This window comes from Hippopotamus amphibius, chromosome 3 (genome assembly GCF_030028045.1).
Source record: "Hippopotamus amphibius kiboko isolate mHipAmp2 chromosome 3, mHipAmp2.hap2, whole genome shotgun sequence".
NCBI classification, from domain to species: domain Eukaryota; kingdom Metazoa; phylum Chordata; class Mammalia; order Artiodactyla; family Hippopotamidae; genus Hippopotamus; species Hippopotamus amphibius.
Genome location: NC_080188.1, coordinates 104318921 through 104333754, shown reverse-complemented (window position 1 = coordinate 104333754; position 14834 = coordinate 104318921).

Sequence of the window (14834 nt, the reverse complement as noted above, 5' to 3'; positions counted from 1 at the left end):
TCACAAAAAAAGAAAACTACAGACCAATATCACTGATGAATATAGATGCAAAAATCCTCAACAAAATACTAGCTAACAGACTGCAACAGCAGATTAAAAAAATCATACACCACGATCAAGTGGGGTTTATCCCTGGGATGCAAGGATTCTTCAATATACGCAAATCAATCAACGTGATACATCATATCAACAAATTGAAGGATAAAAACCATATGATCATTTCAATAGATGCAGAAAAAGCTTTTGACAAAGTTCAACATCCATTTATGATAAAAGCTCTCCAGAAAATGGGCATAGAAGGAAATTACCTCAACATCATAAAAGCCATATATGACAAACCAAAAGCCAACATTGTTCTCAATGGAGAAAAACTGGAAGAATTCCCTCTAAGAACAGGAACAAGACAAGGGTGTCCACTCTCACCACTGTTATTCAACATAGTTTTGGAAGTGTTAGCCACAGCAATCAGAGAAGAAAAAGAAATTAAAGGAATCCAAATTGGAAAAGAAGAAGTAAAATTATCACTCTTTGCAGATGACATGATACTATATATAGAAAACCCTAAAGACTCTACCAGAAAACTGCTAGCACTCATTGATGAGTTTAGTAAAGTAGCAGGATACAAAATTAATGCACAGAAATCTCTTGCATTCCTATACACTAACAACGGAAGAGCAGAAAGAGAAATTAAGGAAACTCTCCCATTCACCATTGCAACCAAAAGAATAAAATACCTAGGAATAAACCTGCCTAAGGAGGCAAAAGATCTGTATGCAGAAAACTTTAAGACATTGATGAAAGAAATCAAAGATGACATAAACAGATGGAGGGATATACCATGTTCCTGGATTGGAAGAATCAACATCGTGAAAATGACTGTACTACCCAAAGCAATTTACAGATTTAATGCAATCCCGATCAGATTACCAATGGCATTTTTCACAGAACTAGAGCAAGAAATCTTACGATTTGTATGGAAACGCAAAAGACCCTGAATAGCCAAAGCAATCTTGAGAAGGAAAAATGGAGTTGGTGGAATCAGGCTTCCTGACTTCCAACTATACTACAAGGCCATAGTGATCAAGACAGTATGGTACTGGCACAAAAATAGAAAGGAAGATCAATGGAACAGAATAGAGAACTCAGAAGTAAGCCCAAACACATATGGGCACCTTATCTTTGACAAAGGAGGCACGAGTATACAATGGAAAAAAGACAGCCTCTTCAATAAGTGGTGCTGGGAAAATTGGACAGCAACATGTAAAAGAATGAAATTAGAACACTTCCTAACACCATCCACAAAAATCAACTCCAAATGGATTAAAGACCTACATGTAAGGCCAGACACTATCAAACTCCTAGAGGAAAACATAGGCAGAACACTCTTTGACATACATCAAAGCAACATCCTTTTTGACCCACCTCCTAGAATCATGGAAATAAAATCAAGAATAAACGAATGGGACCTCATGAAACTTAAAAGCTTTTGCACAGCAAAAGAAACCATAAACAAGACTAAAAGGCAACCCTCAGAATGGGAAAAAATAATTGCCTATGAAACAACGGACAAAGGATTAACCTCCAAAATATACAAGCAGCTCATGCAGCTTCATACCAAAAAAGCAAATAACCCAATCCACAAATGGGCAGAAGACCTAAATAGACATTTCTCCAAAGAAGACATACAGATGGCCAACAAACACATGAAAAGATGCTCAACATCACTCATCATCAGAGAAATGCAAGTCAAAGCCACAATGAGGTATCACCTCACACCAATCAGAATGGCCATCATCACAAAGTCTGGAAACAACAAATGTTGGAGAGGGTGTGGAGAAAAGGGAACTCTCCTGCACTGTTGGTGGGACTGTAAGTTGGTACAGCCACTATGGAAAACAGTTTGGAGGTTCCTTAAAAAACTACAAATAGAACTACCATATGATCCAGTAATCCCACTCCTGGGCATATACCCAAAGAAAACCATAATCCCAAAAGAAACTTGTACCATAATGTTTATTGCAGCACTGTTTACAAGAGCCAGGACATGGAAGCAACCTAAATGCCCATCAACAAATGAATGGATACAGAAGATGTGGCATATATATACAATGGAATATTACTCAGCTATAAAAAGGGATGAGATGGAGCTATATGTCATGAGGTGGATAGAACTACAATCTGTCATACAGAGTGAAGTAAGTCAGAAAGAGAAAGACAAATATTGTATGCTAACTCACATATACGGAATCTAAAAATGGTATTGATGAACTCAGTGACAAGAACAGGGAAGCAGATACAGGGAATGGACTGGAGAACTCGAGGTATGGGAGGGGGCGGGGGGCGAAGGGGAAACTGAGAAGAAGCGGGAGAGTAGTACAGACATATATATACTACCAACTGTAAAATAGTCAGTGGGAAGTTGTTGTATAACAAAGGGAGTCCAACTCGAGGATGGAAGATGCCTTAGAGGACTGGGGCAGGGAGGGTGGGGGGGAATCGAGGGGGGGTGTCAAGGAAGGGAGGGAATATGGGGATATGTGTATAAAAACAGTTGATTGAACCTGGTGTAACCCCCAAAAAAATAAAATAAAATAATAATAAAAAAAAAAAAAAAAAAACATGGCGGCTGAGATGACTTGCCACGTGGGTGGATAGCACGAGGTGGCACCCAGCTGTGCGTGGTGTGAACGGGCCAAAATGACACCTGGCAGCTGTGACAGCCTCGCCACGCTGGTTACCGCTGTGTGGTGGCATCCCACTGGGTGGTGTATGACTGGGCCAAGGTGACAACCAGCAGCCATGAAGGCCTCACTACATGGGTGACATTCGTGAGTTGAAACCCCACTGGGTGGGGTGTGCCCAGGCCTAGGTGAAACATGGCGGCCGTGAGGGCCTCAACACACTGGTGACCCGCATGAGGTGGTATCCTGCTGGGTGGGGTGTGCCCATGCCGAGGTGACACCTGGTTGCTATGATTGCCCTGCAACGTGGGTTACCAGTGCTGGGTGGGGTGCACCCAGGTTGAGGTGACACATGGTTTATGTGACAGATGAGCAATATGGGTGGCATGTGTAAGGTGACACTCCACTGGGGAGGGTGTGACCAGGCTGAGGTGACACCTTGTGGCTGTGACGGCCTTGCCATGTGGTTGGCATGTATGAAGTAGCACCCCACCAGGTAGGGAGTGATGGGGCCGAGGTTCCACAGGCCACTGTAATGTCTTAAACATGCGGGTGACCAATGAGAGGTAGCATCCCACCAGGTGGGGTGTGCCCAGGCCTAGGTGACACCTGGCAGCCATGATGGCCTCACATTTCAGGTGACTCGTGCAAAGTGGCATTGCAAATGGCGAGGTGCACCTGGGTTGAGGTGACACCTGATGACTGTGATGGACTCACCACACGGGTGGCTTGCATGAGGTGACACACTGGAGGACAGAGTGTGATTGAGCTAAGGTGACACCTGGTGGCTGTGGTGTCCTCATCACATGGGTGGCATGCAAGAGATGACACCCCACCAGGTGTGGTGTCATGGGGATGAGGTGACAGCTAGTGGCTGTGACTGCATTGTCATGTGGGTGGCACATGTGAGGTAGCACCCCATCAGGTAGGCAGAGTTGGGGCCAAGGTGACACATGGTGGCTGTGACGGCCTAACCACATGGGTGACCTGCATGAGGTGGCATTCCACCATGAGGTGTGTGTCTGGGCCATTTTGACACCCAGTGGCTGTGATGTCCTCACCACGTGGGTGGCTCATGCAAGGTTTCACCCTGCCAGGTGGTGTGTTATGGGGCTGAGGTGACACGCCACGGTCATGATGACCTTGCCATGCTGGTGACACATGTGAGGTTTTACCTGACCTGGTGGGGTTTGACAGGACTGATGTGACACTTGGCGGCCATGATGGGTGTGCCTCACAGGTGACCTGTGTGAGGTGGCACCCTGATGGGTGGAGTACAATGGGGCTGATGTGACACCTGGTGGCTGTGACGGCCTTGCAATGTGGGTGGCCTGTACGAGGTAGCACCCCACCAGGTAGGGAGTGATGGGGCCGAGGTTCCACCAGGCCACAGTAATGTCCTCAACATGCAGGTGACCAATGAGATGTAGCATCCCACCAGGTGGGGTGTGCCCAGGCCTAGGTGACACCTGGCAGTGTGTTGGCCTCACCAAATGGGTGACCCTGGATGGCTGGAACCCCACTGGGCAGGTGTTTCTGGGCCAAGGTCAAACACAGTTTCTGTGATGGCCTCACCACATGGGTGGCACCCCACCGGGTTGGGTGTGCCCAGGCCAAGGTGACACTCAGGGGCCATGACCGCCTTACCACGTGGGTGACCAGTGTGATGTGGCAACCTGTTGGGCAGCACATGACTGTGCCAAAGTGACACCTGGTGGCTGTGATGGCCTCACCATGCAGGTGACCTGTACAAGGCCTCACCACATGGGTGGCATGCATGAGGTTGCTCTCCACTGGGCAGAGTGTCCCAAGGCCGAGGTGACACCTGGTGGCCATGATGGCCTCACCATGCGGATGGCACATGTGGAGTGGCATCCCTCTGGATGGGATTTGCCCAGGCCGAGGTCAAACCCCACTTCCATTATGGCCTCAATACGTGGGTGACCCACATGAGGTTGCACCCAGCTTGGTGGGTTGTGCCAGTTCTGAGGTGAAACCCAGTGGGCATGAAGGCCTAGCCACACGGGAGACCCACACATGGTGGCACACAGCCAGGCAGTGTGTAACTGGGCCGTGGTGACCCCCAGTGACCATTACGGCCTTGCGTCATGGGTGATATGTGTGAAGTGGCACTCTGTGGGGTGGGGTGTGACCAAGCCTAAGTGACATCCTGGCCATGAGGGTCTTGCCATGTGCATCACCTGCATGATGTGGCTCCCCACTGGGCAGGTTGTGAAGTGGCCGAGGTGAAACTCGGCATCCTGACCACATCGCCACGCAGGTGGCATGTGCGATGTGTCACCGTGATGGGTGGGGTGTGCCCAGGTCTAGGTGACACCCAGCTGCCATTCAGGCCTCATCAGGCAGAGGCACCACAGTATGTGGCACTCCTCCAGTTGGTGTGTGCCCAGGCGAAGGTGAATCCCAGCATTCATGAGGGCATCAACATGTGGGTGACCCATGCGAGGTGGCAGCCCCCAGGTGATGTGTCACTGGGCTGAGGTGAAACCCAATGGCATGACAGCCTCACCAAATAGGTGACCCTGGTGTGGTGGCATCCCACCAGGCGGCATGTGCCCAGGCCAGTGTCAAACACAGCTTCTGTGATGGCCTTGCCACTCGGGTGACAGGGGCAAGGTGGCTCCCCATCAGGTGGCGTGTGCCTGGGCTGAGGTGACAGCCAGCCGCTATGATGTACTTGCCACGTGGGTTACCTATGTGAGGTGGCACCCCACTGGGTGGATATGCCCAGGTTGATGTGACACCTGGCAGCCCTGATGGCCACAGCACGTGGGTGACTGATGTGAGGTGGCACTCTGCTAGGTGGTGTGTGATGGATCTGATGTGACATCTGGCAGCCATAATGGCCTTGCAACATGGGTGGCACATGCAAAGTGGCACACCGCAGGTGGGATGTGAGGGGGTCTAGGTGACACCTGGTGGCTTTGACGGTGCAGCTATGTGTGTGACAAGTGCAAGGGTGCACCCATCTGGGTGGGGTGTTACTGGACCGAGGTTACACCTTGTGACCATAATGGCCTCAGCACTTGGGTGGTATGCATGATGTGGCACCCTGCCAGCAGGGTGTGATGGGGCCAATGGACACCCCGTGGTTGTGACAGGCTCTCAACACAGATGACCCATGTGAGGTGGCTTTTTGCCGGGCAGGGTGTGACTGAGCTGAGGTGACATCTGGCAGCCATTACAGCCTCACCACATGGGTGACCCATGCATGGTGGCATCCTGTTGGGCTGGATGTGCCTGGGCCTAGGTGACAGCCGGTTGCCAAGAGGGCAATGCCACAAGTGTGACCCTTGTGAGATGGCACTCTGGTGGGTGGGGTGTGCATGGGCCTAGGTGCCACCTGGTGGCTGAGAGGGCCTCGCAACCCAGGTGACCCTCACGAGATGGCACCCTGCCTGATGGGGTGTGCCCAATTCAAGGTGATACCTGATGGTCATGACAGCATCACCACATGCATGGCATGCGCAAGGTGGTACACTGTTGGGCTGTGTTTGATAATCCTAGGTGACACCCTGTGGCCGTCATGGCCTTGCCATGTGGGTGTCATGCACGAAGTGGCTCCTGGCTGGACATGGTGTCCCTGGGCTGAGGTGAGACCTGGCAACACTGACGGCCTCACCACATGGCTTACACATGTAAGGTGGCACCCCACAGGGTGGATGTGCCTGGGCTGAGGTGAGGCCTGATATCCCTGATGGCCTCACCACGTGGGTGAATCACATGAGTTGACACCCCACCAGGCAGGGTGTGGTGGGGCTGAAGTGACACCCAGCAGCCGTAATGGCCTTGCAATGTGGGTGGAACCTGCAAAGTGCCACCGCTCTGGGCAGGGTGTAAGGGTGCCAAGGTGACACATGGTGCTGTGATGGCCCAGCTACATGGGTGGCAAGTGCAAGGTTGCACCCCACCAGGTGGGGTGTTACAGGGCCGAGGTGGCACCTGGTGGCTGTGATGGCCTCACCACTTGGGTGGCACACACATGGTAGCACCCTGCAAGGCAAGGTGCGATGGGGCCAATGGACACCCTGTGGCTGTGACAGCCTCGCAACCCTGGTGACCTATAGTAGGTGGCTTCCTGCTGGGCAGGTTGTGACCGAGCTGAGGTGACACCCGGCAGCAGTGATGGCCTTGCCACATAGGTGACCTGCAAGAGGTGGCACCATGCTGTGTGGGTTGTGACCAGGCCAAGGGGACACCTGGCGGCCATGACAGCCACGCCACAATCGTAGCAAGTGTGAGATTGCACCCTGCAGGCTGCCGTGTGAGCAGGCCAAAGTGATCCACAGCAGCTGTTAGAGCCACATCACATGGGTGACCCTTGCAAATTGGCACCCTGTTAGGTGGTGTGTGACTGGTCCAAGGTGATGCCCAGTGGCCATGAGGACCTCACCACATGGGTGACGCACATGAGCTGGCACCCTGCCTGGCAGGGTGTAACCAGGCCAAGGTGACATCTGGTGGCATTCAGGTGCTCACAACGTGAGTAACCATGCGAGGTGGCATCTCACATGGTGGGGTATGCCCGGATTTAAGTGACACACTTTGACCAAGACAGACTTGCAGCACAGGTGGCATGCACCAGGTGACACCCCACTGTGCAGTGTGTGATCGGGCTGAGGTGACACCTGGTGGCTGTGATGGTCTCGTCCTGAGGGAAGCACATGCTAGTTGACACCCTGGTAGGTGGGTATTGACCAGGAAGAGGTGACACCCAGTGGCCGTGATGGCCTCACTACATGGGGGACACACAAGAGATGACATGGTGCCAGGTGTGGTGTCACAGGGACAAGGTGGCACCTAGTGGTGTGATTGCCTAGCTATGCGGGTGGCACATCAAGGTGGCACCTGGCAGGGTGGGGAATGACGGGGCTGAAGTGACACCCAGTGGCCATGATGGCCTAGCCATGTGAGTAGCATGCACTATGTAGCACCCCATCGGGCAGTGTCTGAGTGGGCTTAGGTGACACCTCGCGGCCTTGATAGCCTCACCATGCTGGTGACATGGGTGAGGTAGCACCTTGCCTGGTGGGGTGTGACGTGGCTGAGATGACACATGGTGGTCATGATCCCTTGCCTCTTAGGTGGCTCTAGCATGGTGGCACCCTGCTGTGAATGCTATGAAAGGGTCAAGGTGACATCCCATGGCTATGACAGCCTCACCACATGGGTGACCCAAGTGAGGTGGCTCCCCACAAGACATGGTGTGACTGAGCTAAGCTGTCACCCAGTGGCAGTGATGGCTTCTCCATGCAGGTGACCCATACGAGGTTGTACCCTGCTGGGTGGTGTGTGAAGCAACCAGGGTGACACCTGGTGGCTGTGAGGGCCTCATCACGTGGGTGATCTGTGCATGGTGGCTCCCCACCAGGCATTGTGTGCTCAGGCAGAGGAGACATCTGGCAGCCATGACAGCCTCACCATACAGTTGACCTTTGCCTGGTGGCAACCTGCAGGGTGGGGTGTGACCATGCAGACGTGACACCCAGTGGTGTGACCACCTTGCCATGCAGGTGCCATGTTGAGGTGACATTCTCCTGGGCAGGGAGTGACGAGGCTGTACATTGGTGGCCGTGAGTGCTGCACCATGTGGGTGGCACATGCTAGGTGACATCCCAATGGGCAAGGTGTACCCAGGTCGAGATGACACTCAGTGGCTGTGAAGGCCTCACAACACAGGTGACCCATGTGATTTGGAATCCTGCATGGTGTGTTGTGACTGGGTTGACATGACACAGCGACCAGATTGGACTTGCAATGTGGGTGGCATGCATGAGGTTAGCCCTGCCAGGTAGGGTGTGATCGGGCTGAGGTGACACCCGGCAGCCATGATGGGCTTGCCACATGGATGGCACACAAGAGATGACACCCCACTGGGCATGGTGTCATGGGGATGAGGTAAAACACTATGGCCGTTACTGCCTCACCATGTGGGTAGCACATGTGAGGTCACACCCCACCAGGCCTAGAGTGATGGGGCCAAAGTGAAACATGGTGGCTGAGATGACTTGCCACGTGGGTGGCTAGCACGAGGTGGCACCCAGCTGTGCGTGGTGTGAACGGGCCAAGATGACACCCGGCAGCCGTGACAGCCTTGCCACAGCGGTTACCCCTGTGTGGTGGCATCCCACTGGGTGCCGTATGACTGGGCCAAGGTGACAACCAGCAGCCATGAAGGCCTCACTACATGGGTGACATTCGTGAGTTGAAACCCCACTGGGTGGGGTGTGCCCAGGCCTAGGTGACACATGGCGGCCGTGAGGGCCTCAACACACTGGTGACCTGCATGAGGTGGTATCCTTCTGGGTGGGGTGTGCTCATGCCGAGGTGACATCTGGTTGCTGTGATTGCCCTGCAACGTGGGTTACCAGTGCTGGGTGGGGTGCACCCAGGTTGAGGTGACACATGGTTGGTGTGACAGATGAGCAATATGGGTGGCATGCGAAAGGTGACACTCCACTGGGGAGGGTGTGACCAGGCTGAGGTGACACCTTGTGGCTGTGATGGCCTTGCCATGTGGGTGGCATGTACGAGGTAGCACCCCACCAGGTAGGGAGTGATGGGGCCGAGGTTCCACCAGGCCACTGTAATGTCCTCAACATGCGGGTGACCAATGAGATGTAGCATCCCACCAGGTGGGGTGTGCCCAGGCCTAGGTGACACCTGGCAGCCATGAAGGCCTCACATTTCAGGTGACTCGTGCGAAGTGGCATTGCACACGGCAAGGTGCACCTGGGTTGAGGTGACACCTGATGACTGTGATGGACTCACAACACGTGTGGCTTGCATGAGGTGACACACTGGAGGACAGAGTGTGATTGAGCTAAGGTGACACCTGGTGGCTTTGGTGTCCTCATCACATGGGTGGCATGCAAGAGATGACACCCCACCAGGTGTGGTGTCATGGGGATGAGGTGACAGCTAGTGTCTGTGACTGCATTGTCATGTGGGTGGCACATGTGAGGTAGCACCCCATCAGGTAGGGAGAGTTGGGGCCGAGGTGACACATGGTGGCTGTGACAGCCTCACCACATGGGTGACCTGCATGAGGTGGCATTCCACCATGAGGTGTGTGTCTGGGCCATTTTGACACCCAGTGGCTGTGAAGTCCTCACCACGTGGGTGGCTCATGCAAGGTTTCACCCTGCCAGGTGGTGTGTTATGGGGCTGAGGTGACACGCCACGGTCATGATGACCTTGCCATGCTGGTGACATATGTGAGGTTTTACCTGACCTGGTGGGGTTTGACAGGACTGATGTGACACCTGGTAGCCATGAAGGGTTTGCCTCACAGGTGACCCGTGTGAGGTGGCACCCTGATGGGTGGAGTACAATGGGGCTGAGGTGACACCTGGTGGCTGTGACGGCCTTGCAATGTGGGTGGCCTGTACGAGGTAGCACCCCACCAGGTAGGGAGTGATGGGGCCGAGGTTCCACCAGGCCACAGTAATGTCCTCAACATGCGGGTGACCAATGAGATGTAGCATCCCACCAGGTGGGGTGTGCCCAGGCCTCGGTGACACCTGGCAGTGTGTGGGCCTCACCACATGGGTGACCCTGGCTGGCTGGAACCCCACTGGGCAGGTGTTTGTGGGCCAAGGTCAAACACAGGTTCTGTGATGGCCTCACCACATGGGTGGCACCCCACCGGGTTGGGTGTGCCCAGGCCAAGGTGACACTCAGGGGCCATGACAGCCTTACCACGTGGGTGACCAGTGTGATGTGGCAACCTGTTGGGCAGCACATGACTGTGCCAAAGTGACACCTGGTGGCTTTGTTGGCCTCACCATGCAGGTGACCTGTACAATACCTCACCGCAAGGGTGGCATGCATGAGGTTGCTCTCCACTGGGCAGAGTGTCCCAAGGCCGAGGTGACACCTGCTGGCCATGATGGCCTCACCATGCAGATGGCACATGTGGAGTGGCATCCCTCTGGGTGGGATTTGCCCAGGCCGAGGTCAAACCCCACTTCCATTATGGCCTCAATACGTGGGTGACCCACATGAGGTTGCACCCAGCTGGGCAGGTTGTGCCAGTTCTGAGGTGAAACCCAGTGGGCATGAAGGCCTAGCCACACGGGAGACCCACACATGGTGGCACACAGCCAGGCAGTGTGTAACTGGGCCGAGGTGACACCCAGTGACCATTACGGCCTTGCCTCATGGGAGATATGTGTAAAATGGCACTCTGTGGCGTGGGGTGTGACCAGGCCTAAGTGACACCCTGGCCATGAGGGTCTTGCCACGTGCATCACCTGCATGATGTGGCTCCCCACTGGGCAGGGTGTGAAGTAGCCGAGGTGAAACTCGGCCTCCTGAGCACATCGCCATGCAGGTGGCATGTGCGAAGTGTCACCGTGATGGGTGGGGTGTGACCAGGTCTAGGTGACACCCAGCTGCCATGCAGGCCTCATCAGGCAGATGCACCACAGTATGTGGCACTCCTCCAGTTGGTGTGTGCCCAGGCGCAAGTGAATCCCAGCATTCATGAGGGCATCAACATGTGGGTGACCCATGCGAGGTGGCAGCCCCCAGGTGATGTGTGACTGGGCTGAGGTGAAACCCAATGGAATGTCAGCCTCACCACATAGGTGACCCTGGTGTGGTGGCATCCCACCAGGCGGCATGTGCCCAGGCCAAGGTCAAACACAGCTTCTGTGATGGCCTTGCCACTCGGGTGACAGGTGCAAGGTGGCTCCCCATCAGGTGGCATGTGCCTGGGCTGAGGTGACAGCCAGCAGCTATGATGTACTTGCCACGTGGGTTACCTATGTGAGGTGGCACCCCACTGGGTGGATATGCCCAGGTTGATGTGACACCTGGCAGCCCTGATGTCCTCAGCACGTGGGTGACTGATGTGAGGTGGCACCCTGCTAGGTGGGGTGTGATGGATCTGAGGTGACATCTGGCAGCCATAATGGCCTTGCAACATGGGTGGCACATGCAAAGTGGCACACTGCAGGTGGGATGTGAGGGGGTGTAGGTGACACCCAGTGGCTTTGACGGTGCAGCTATGTGTGTGACAAGTGCAAGGGTGCACCCATCTGGGTGGCGTGTTACTGGACCGAGGTTACACCTTGTGACCATAATGACCTCAGCACTTGGGTGGTATGCATGATGTGGCACCCTGCCAGCAGGGTGTGATGGGGCCAATGGACACCCCGTGGTTGTGACAGCCTCTCAACACGGGTGACCCATGTGAGGTGGCTTTTTGCCGGGCAGGGTGTGACTGAGCTGAGGTGACATCTGGCAGCCATTACAGCCTCACCACATGGGTGACCCATGCGTGGTGGCATCCTGTTGGGCTGGATGTGCCTGGGCCTAGGTGACAGCCGGTTGCCATGAGGGCCATGCCACAAGTGTGACCCTTGTGAGATGGCACTCTGGTGGGTGGGGTGTGCATGGGCCTAGGTGCCACCTGGTGGCCGAGAGGGCCTTGCAACCCAGGTGACCCTCACGAGATGGCACCCTGCCTGATGGGATGTGCCCAATTCAAGGTGATACCTGATGGTCATGACAGCATCACCACATGCATGGCATGCGCAAGGTGGTACACTGTTGGGCTGTGTTTGATAATCCTAGGTGACACCCTGTGGCCATCATGGCCTTGCCATGTGGGTGGCATGCATGAAGTGGCTCCAGGCCGCACATGGTGTCCCTGGGCTGAGGTGAGACCTGGCAACACTGACGGCCTCACCACATGGCTTACACATGTAAGGTGGCACCCCACAGGGTGGATGTGCCTGGGCTGAGGTGAGGCCTGATATCCCTGGTGGCCTCACCACATGGGTGAATCACATGAGTTGACACCCCACCAGGCAGGGTGTGGTGGGGCTGAAGTGACACCCAGCAGCTCTAATGGCCTTGCAATGTGGGTGGAAGCTGCAAAGTGCCACCGCTCTGGGCAGGGTGTAAGGGTGCCGAGGTGACCCATGGTGCTGTGATGGCCCAGCTACATGGGTGGCAAGTGCAAGGTTGCACCCCACCAGGTGGGGTGTTACAGGGCCGAGGTGGCACCTGGTGTCTGTGATGGCCTCACCACTTGGGTGGCACACACATGGTAGCACCCTGCCAGGCAAGGTGCGATGGGGTCAATGGACACCCTGTGGCTGTGACAGCCTTGCAACCCTGGTGACCTATACTAGGTGGCTTCCTGCTGGCAGGTTGTGACCGAGCTGAGGTGACACCCGGCAGCAGTGATGGCCTTGCCACATGGGTGACCTGCAAGAGGTGGCACCATGCTGTGTGGGTTGTGACCAGGCCAAGGTGACACCTGGTGGCCATGACAGCCTCACCACAATTGTAGCAAGTGTGAGATTGCACCCTGCAGGCTGCAGTGTGACCAGGCCAAAGTGATCCACAGCAGCTGTGAGAGCCACATCACATGGGTGACCCTTGCAAAGTGGCACCCCGTTAGGTGGTGTGTGACTGGTCCAAGGTGATGCCCAGTGGCCATGAGGACCTCACCACATGGGTGACCCACATGAGCTGGCACCCTGCCTGGCAGGGTGTAACCAGGCCAAGGTGACATCTGGTGGCATAGAGGTGCTCACAACGTGAGTAACCATGCGAGGTGGCATCTCACATGGTGGGGTATGCCCGGGTTGAGGTGACACACTTTGACCGAGACAGACTTGCAGCACAGGTGGCATGCACCAGGTGACACCCCACTGTGCAGTGTGTGATCGGGCTGAGGTGACACCTGGTGGCTGTGATGGTCTCGTCCTGAGGGAAGCACATGCTAGTTGACACCCTGGCAGGTGGGTATTGACCAGGAAGAGGTGACACCCAGTGGCCGTGATGGCCTCACTACATGGGGGACACACAAGAGATGACATGGTGCCAGGTGTGGTGTCACAGGGACAAGGTGGCACCTAGTGGTGTGATTGCCTAGCTATGCGGGTGGCACATCAAGGTGGCACCTGGCAGGGTGGGGAATGACGGGGCTGAAGTGACACCCGGTGGCCATGATGGCCTAGCCATGTGAGTAGCATGCACTATGTAGCACCCCATGGGGCAGTGTCTGAGTGGGCTTAGGTGACACCTCGCGGCCTTGATAGCCTCACCATGCTGGTGACATGGGTGAGGTAGCACCTTGCCTGGTGGGGTGTGACGTGGCTGAGATGACACATGGTGGTCATGATCCCTTGCCTCTTAGGTGGCTCCAGCGTGGTGGCACCCTGCTGTGAAAGCTATGAAGGGGTCAAGGTGACATCCCATGGCTATGACAGCCTCACCACATGGGTGACCCAAGTGAGGTGGCTCCCCACAAGACATGGTGTGACTGAGCTAAGCTGTCACCCAGGGGCAGTGATGGCTTCTCCATGCAGGTGACCCATACGAGGTGGTACCCCACTGGGTGGTGTGTGAAGCAACCAAGGTGACACCCAGCAGCTGTGAGGGCCTCATCACGTGGGTGATCTGTGCATGGTGGCTCCCCACCAGGCAGTGTGTGCTCAGGCAGAGGAGACATCTGGCAGCCATGACAGCCTCACCATGCAGTTGACCTTTGCCAGGTGGCAACCTGCGGGATGGGGTGTGACCATGCAGACGTGACACCCAGCGGTGTGACCACCTTGCCATGCAGGTGCCATGTTGAGGTGACATTCTCCTGGGCAGAGAGTGACACGGCTGAATATTGGTGGCCGTGAGTGCTGCACCATGTGGGTGGCACATGCTAGGTGACATCCCAATGGGCAAGGTGTACCCAGGCCGAGGTGACACTCAGTGGCTGTGAAGGCCTCACAACACAGGTGACCCATGCGATTTGGAATCCTGCATGGTGTGTTGTGACTGGGTTGACATGACACAGCGACCACATTGGACTTGCAATGTGGGTGGCATGCGTGAGGTTAGCCCTGCCAGGTAGGGTGTGATTGGGCTGAGGTGACACCCGGCAGCCATGATGGGCTTGCCACATGGATGGCACACAAGAGATGACACCCCACTGGGCATGGTGTCATGGGGATGAGGTAAAACACTATGGCCGTTACTGCCTCACCATGTGGGTAGCACATGTGAGGTCGCACCCTACCAGGCCTAGAGTGATGGGGCCAAAGTGAAACATGGTGGCTGAGATGACTTGCCACGTGGGTGGCTAGCACGAGGTGGCACCCAGCTGTGCGTGGTGTG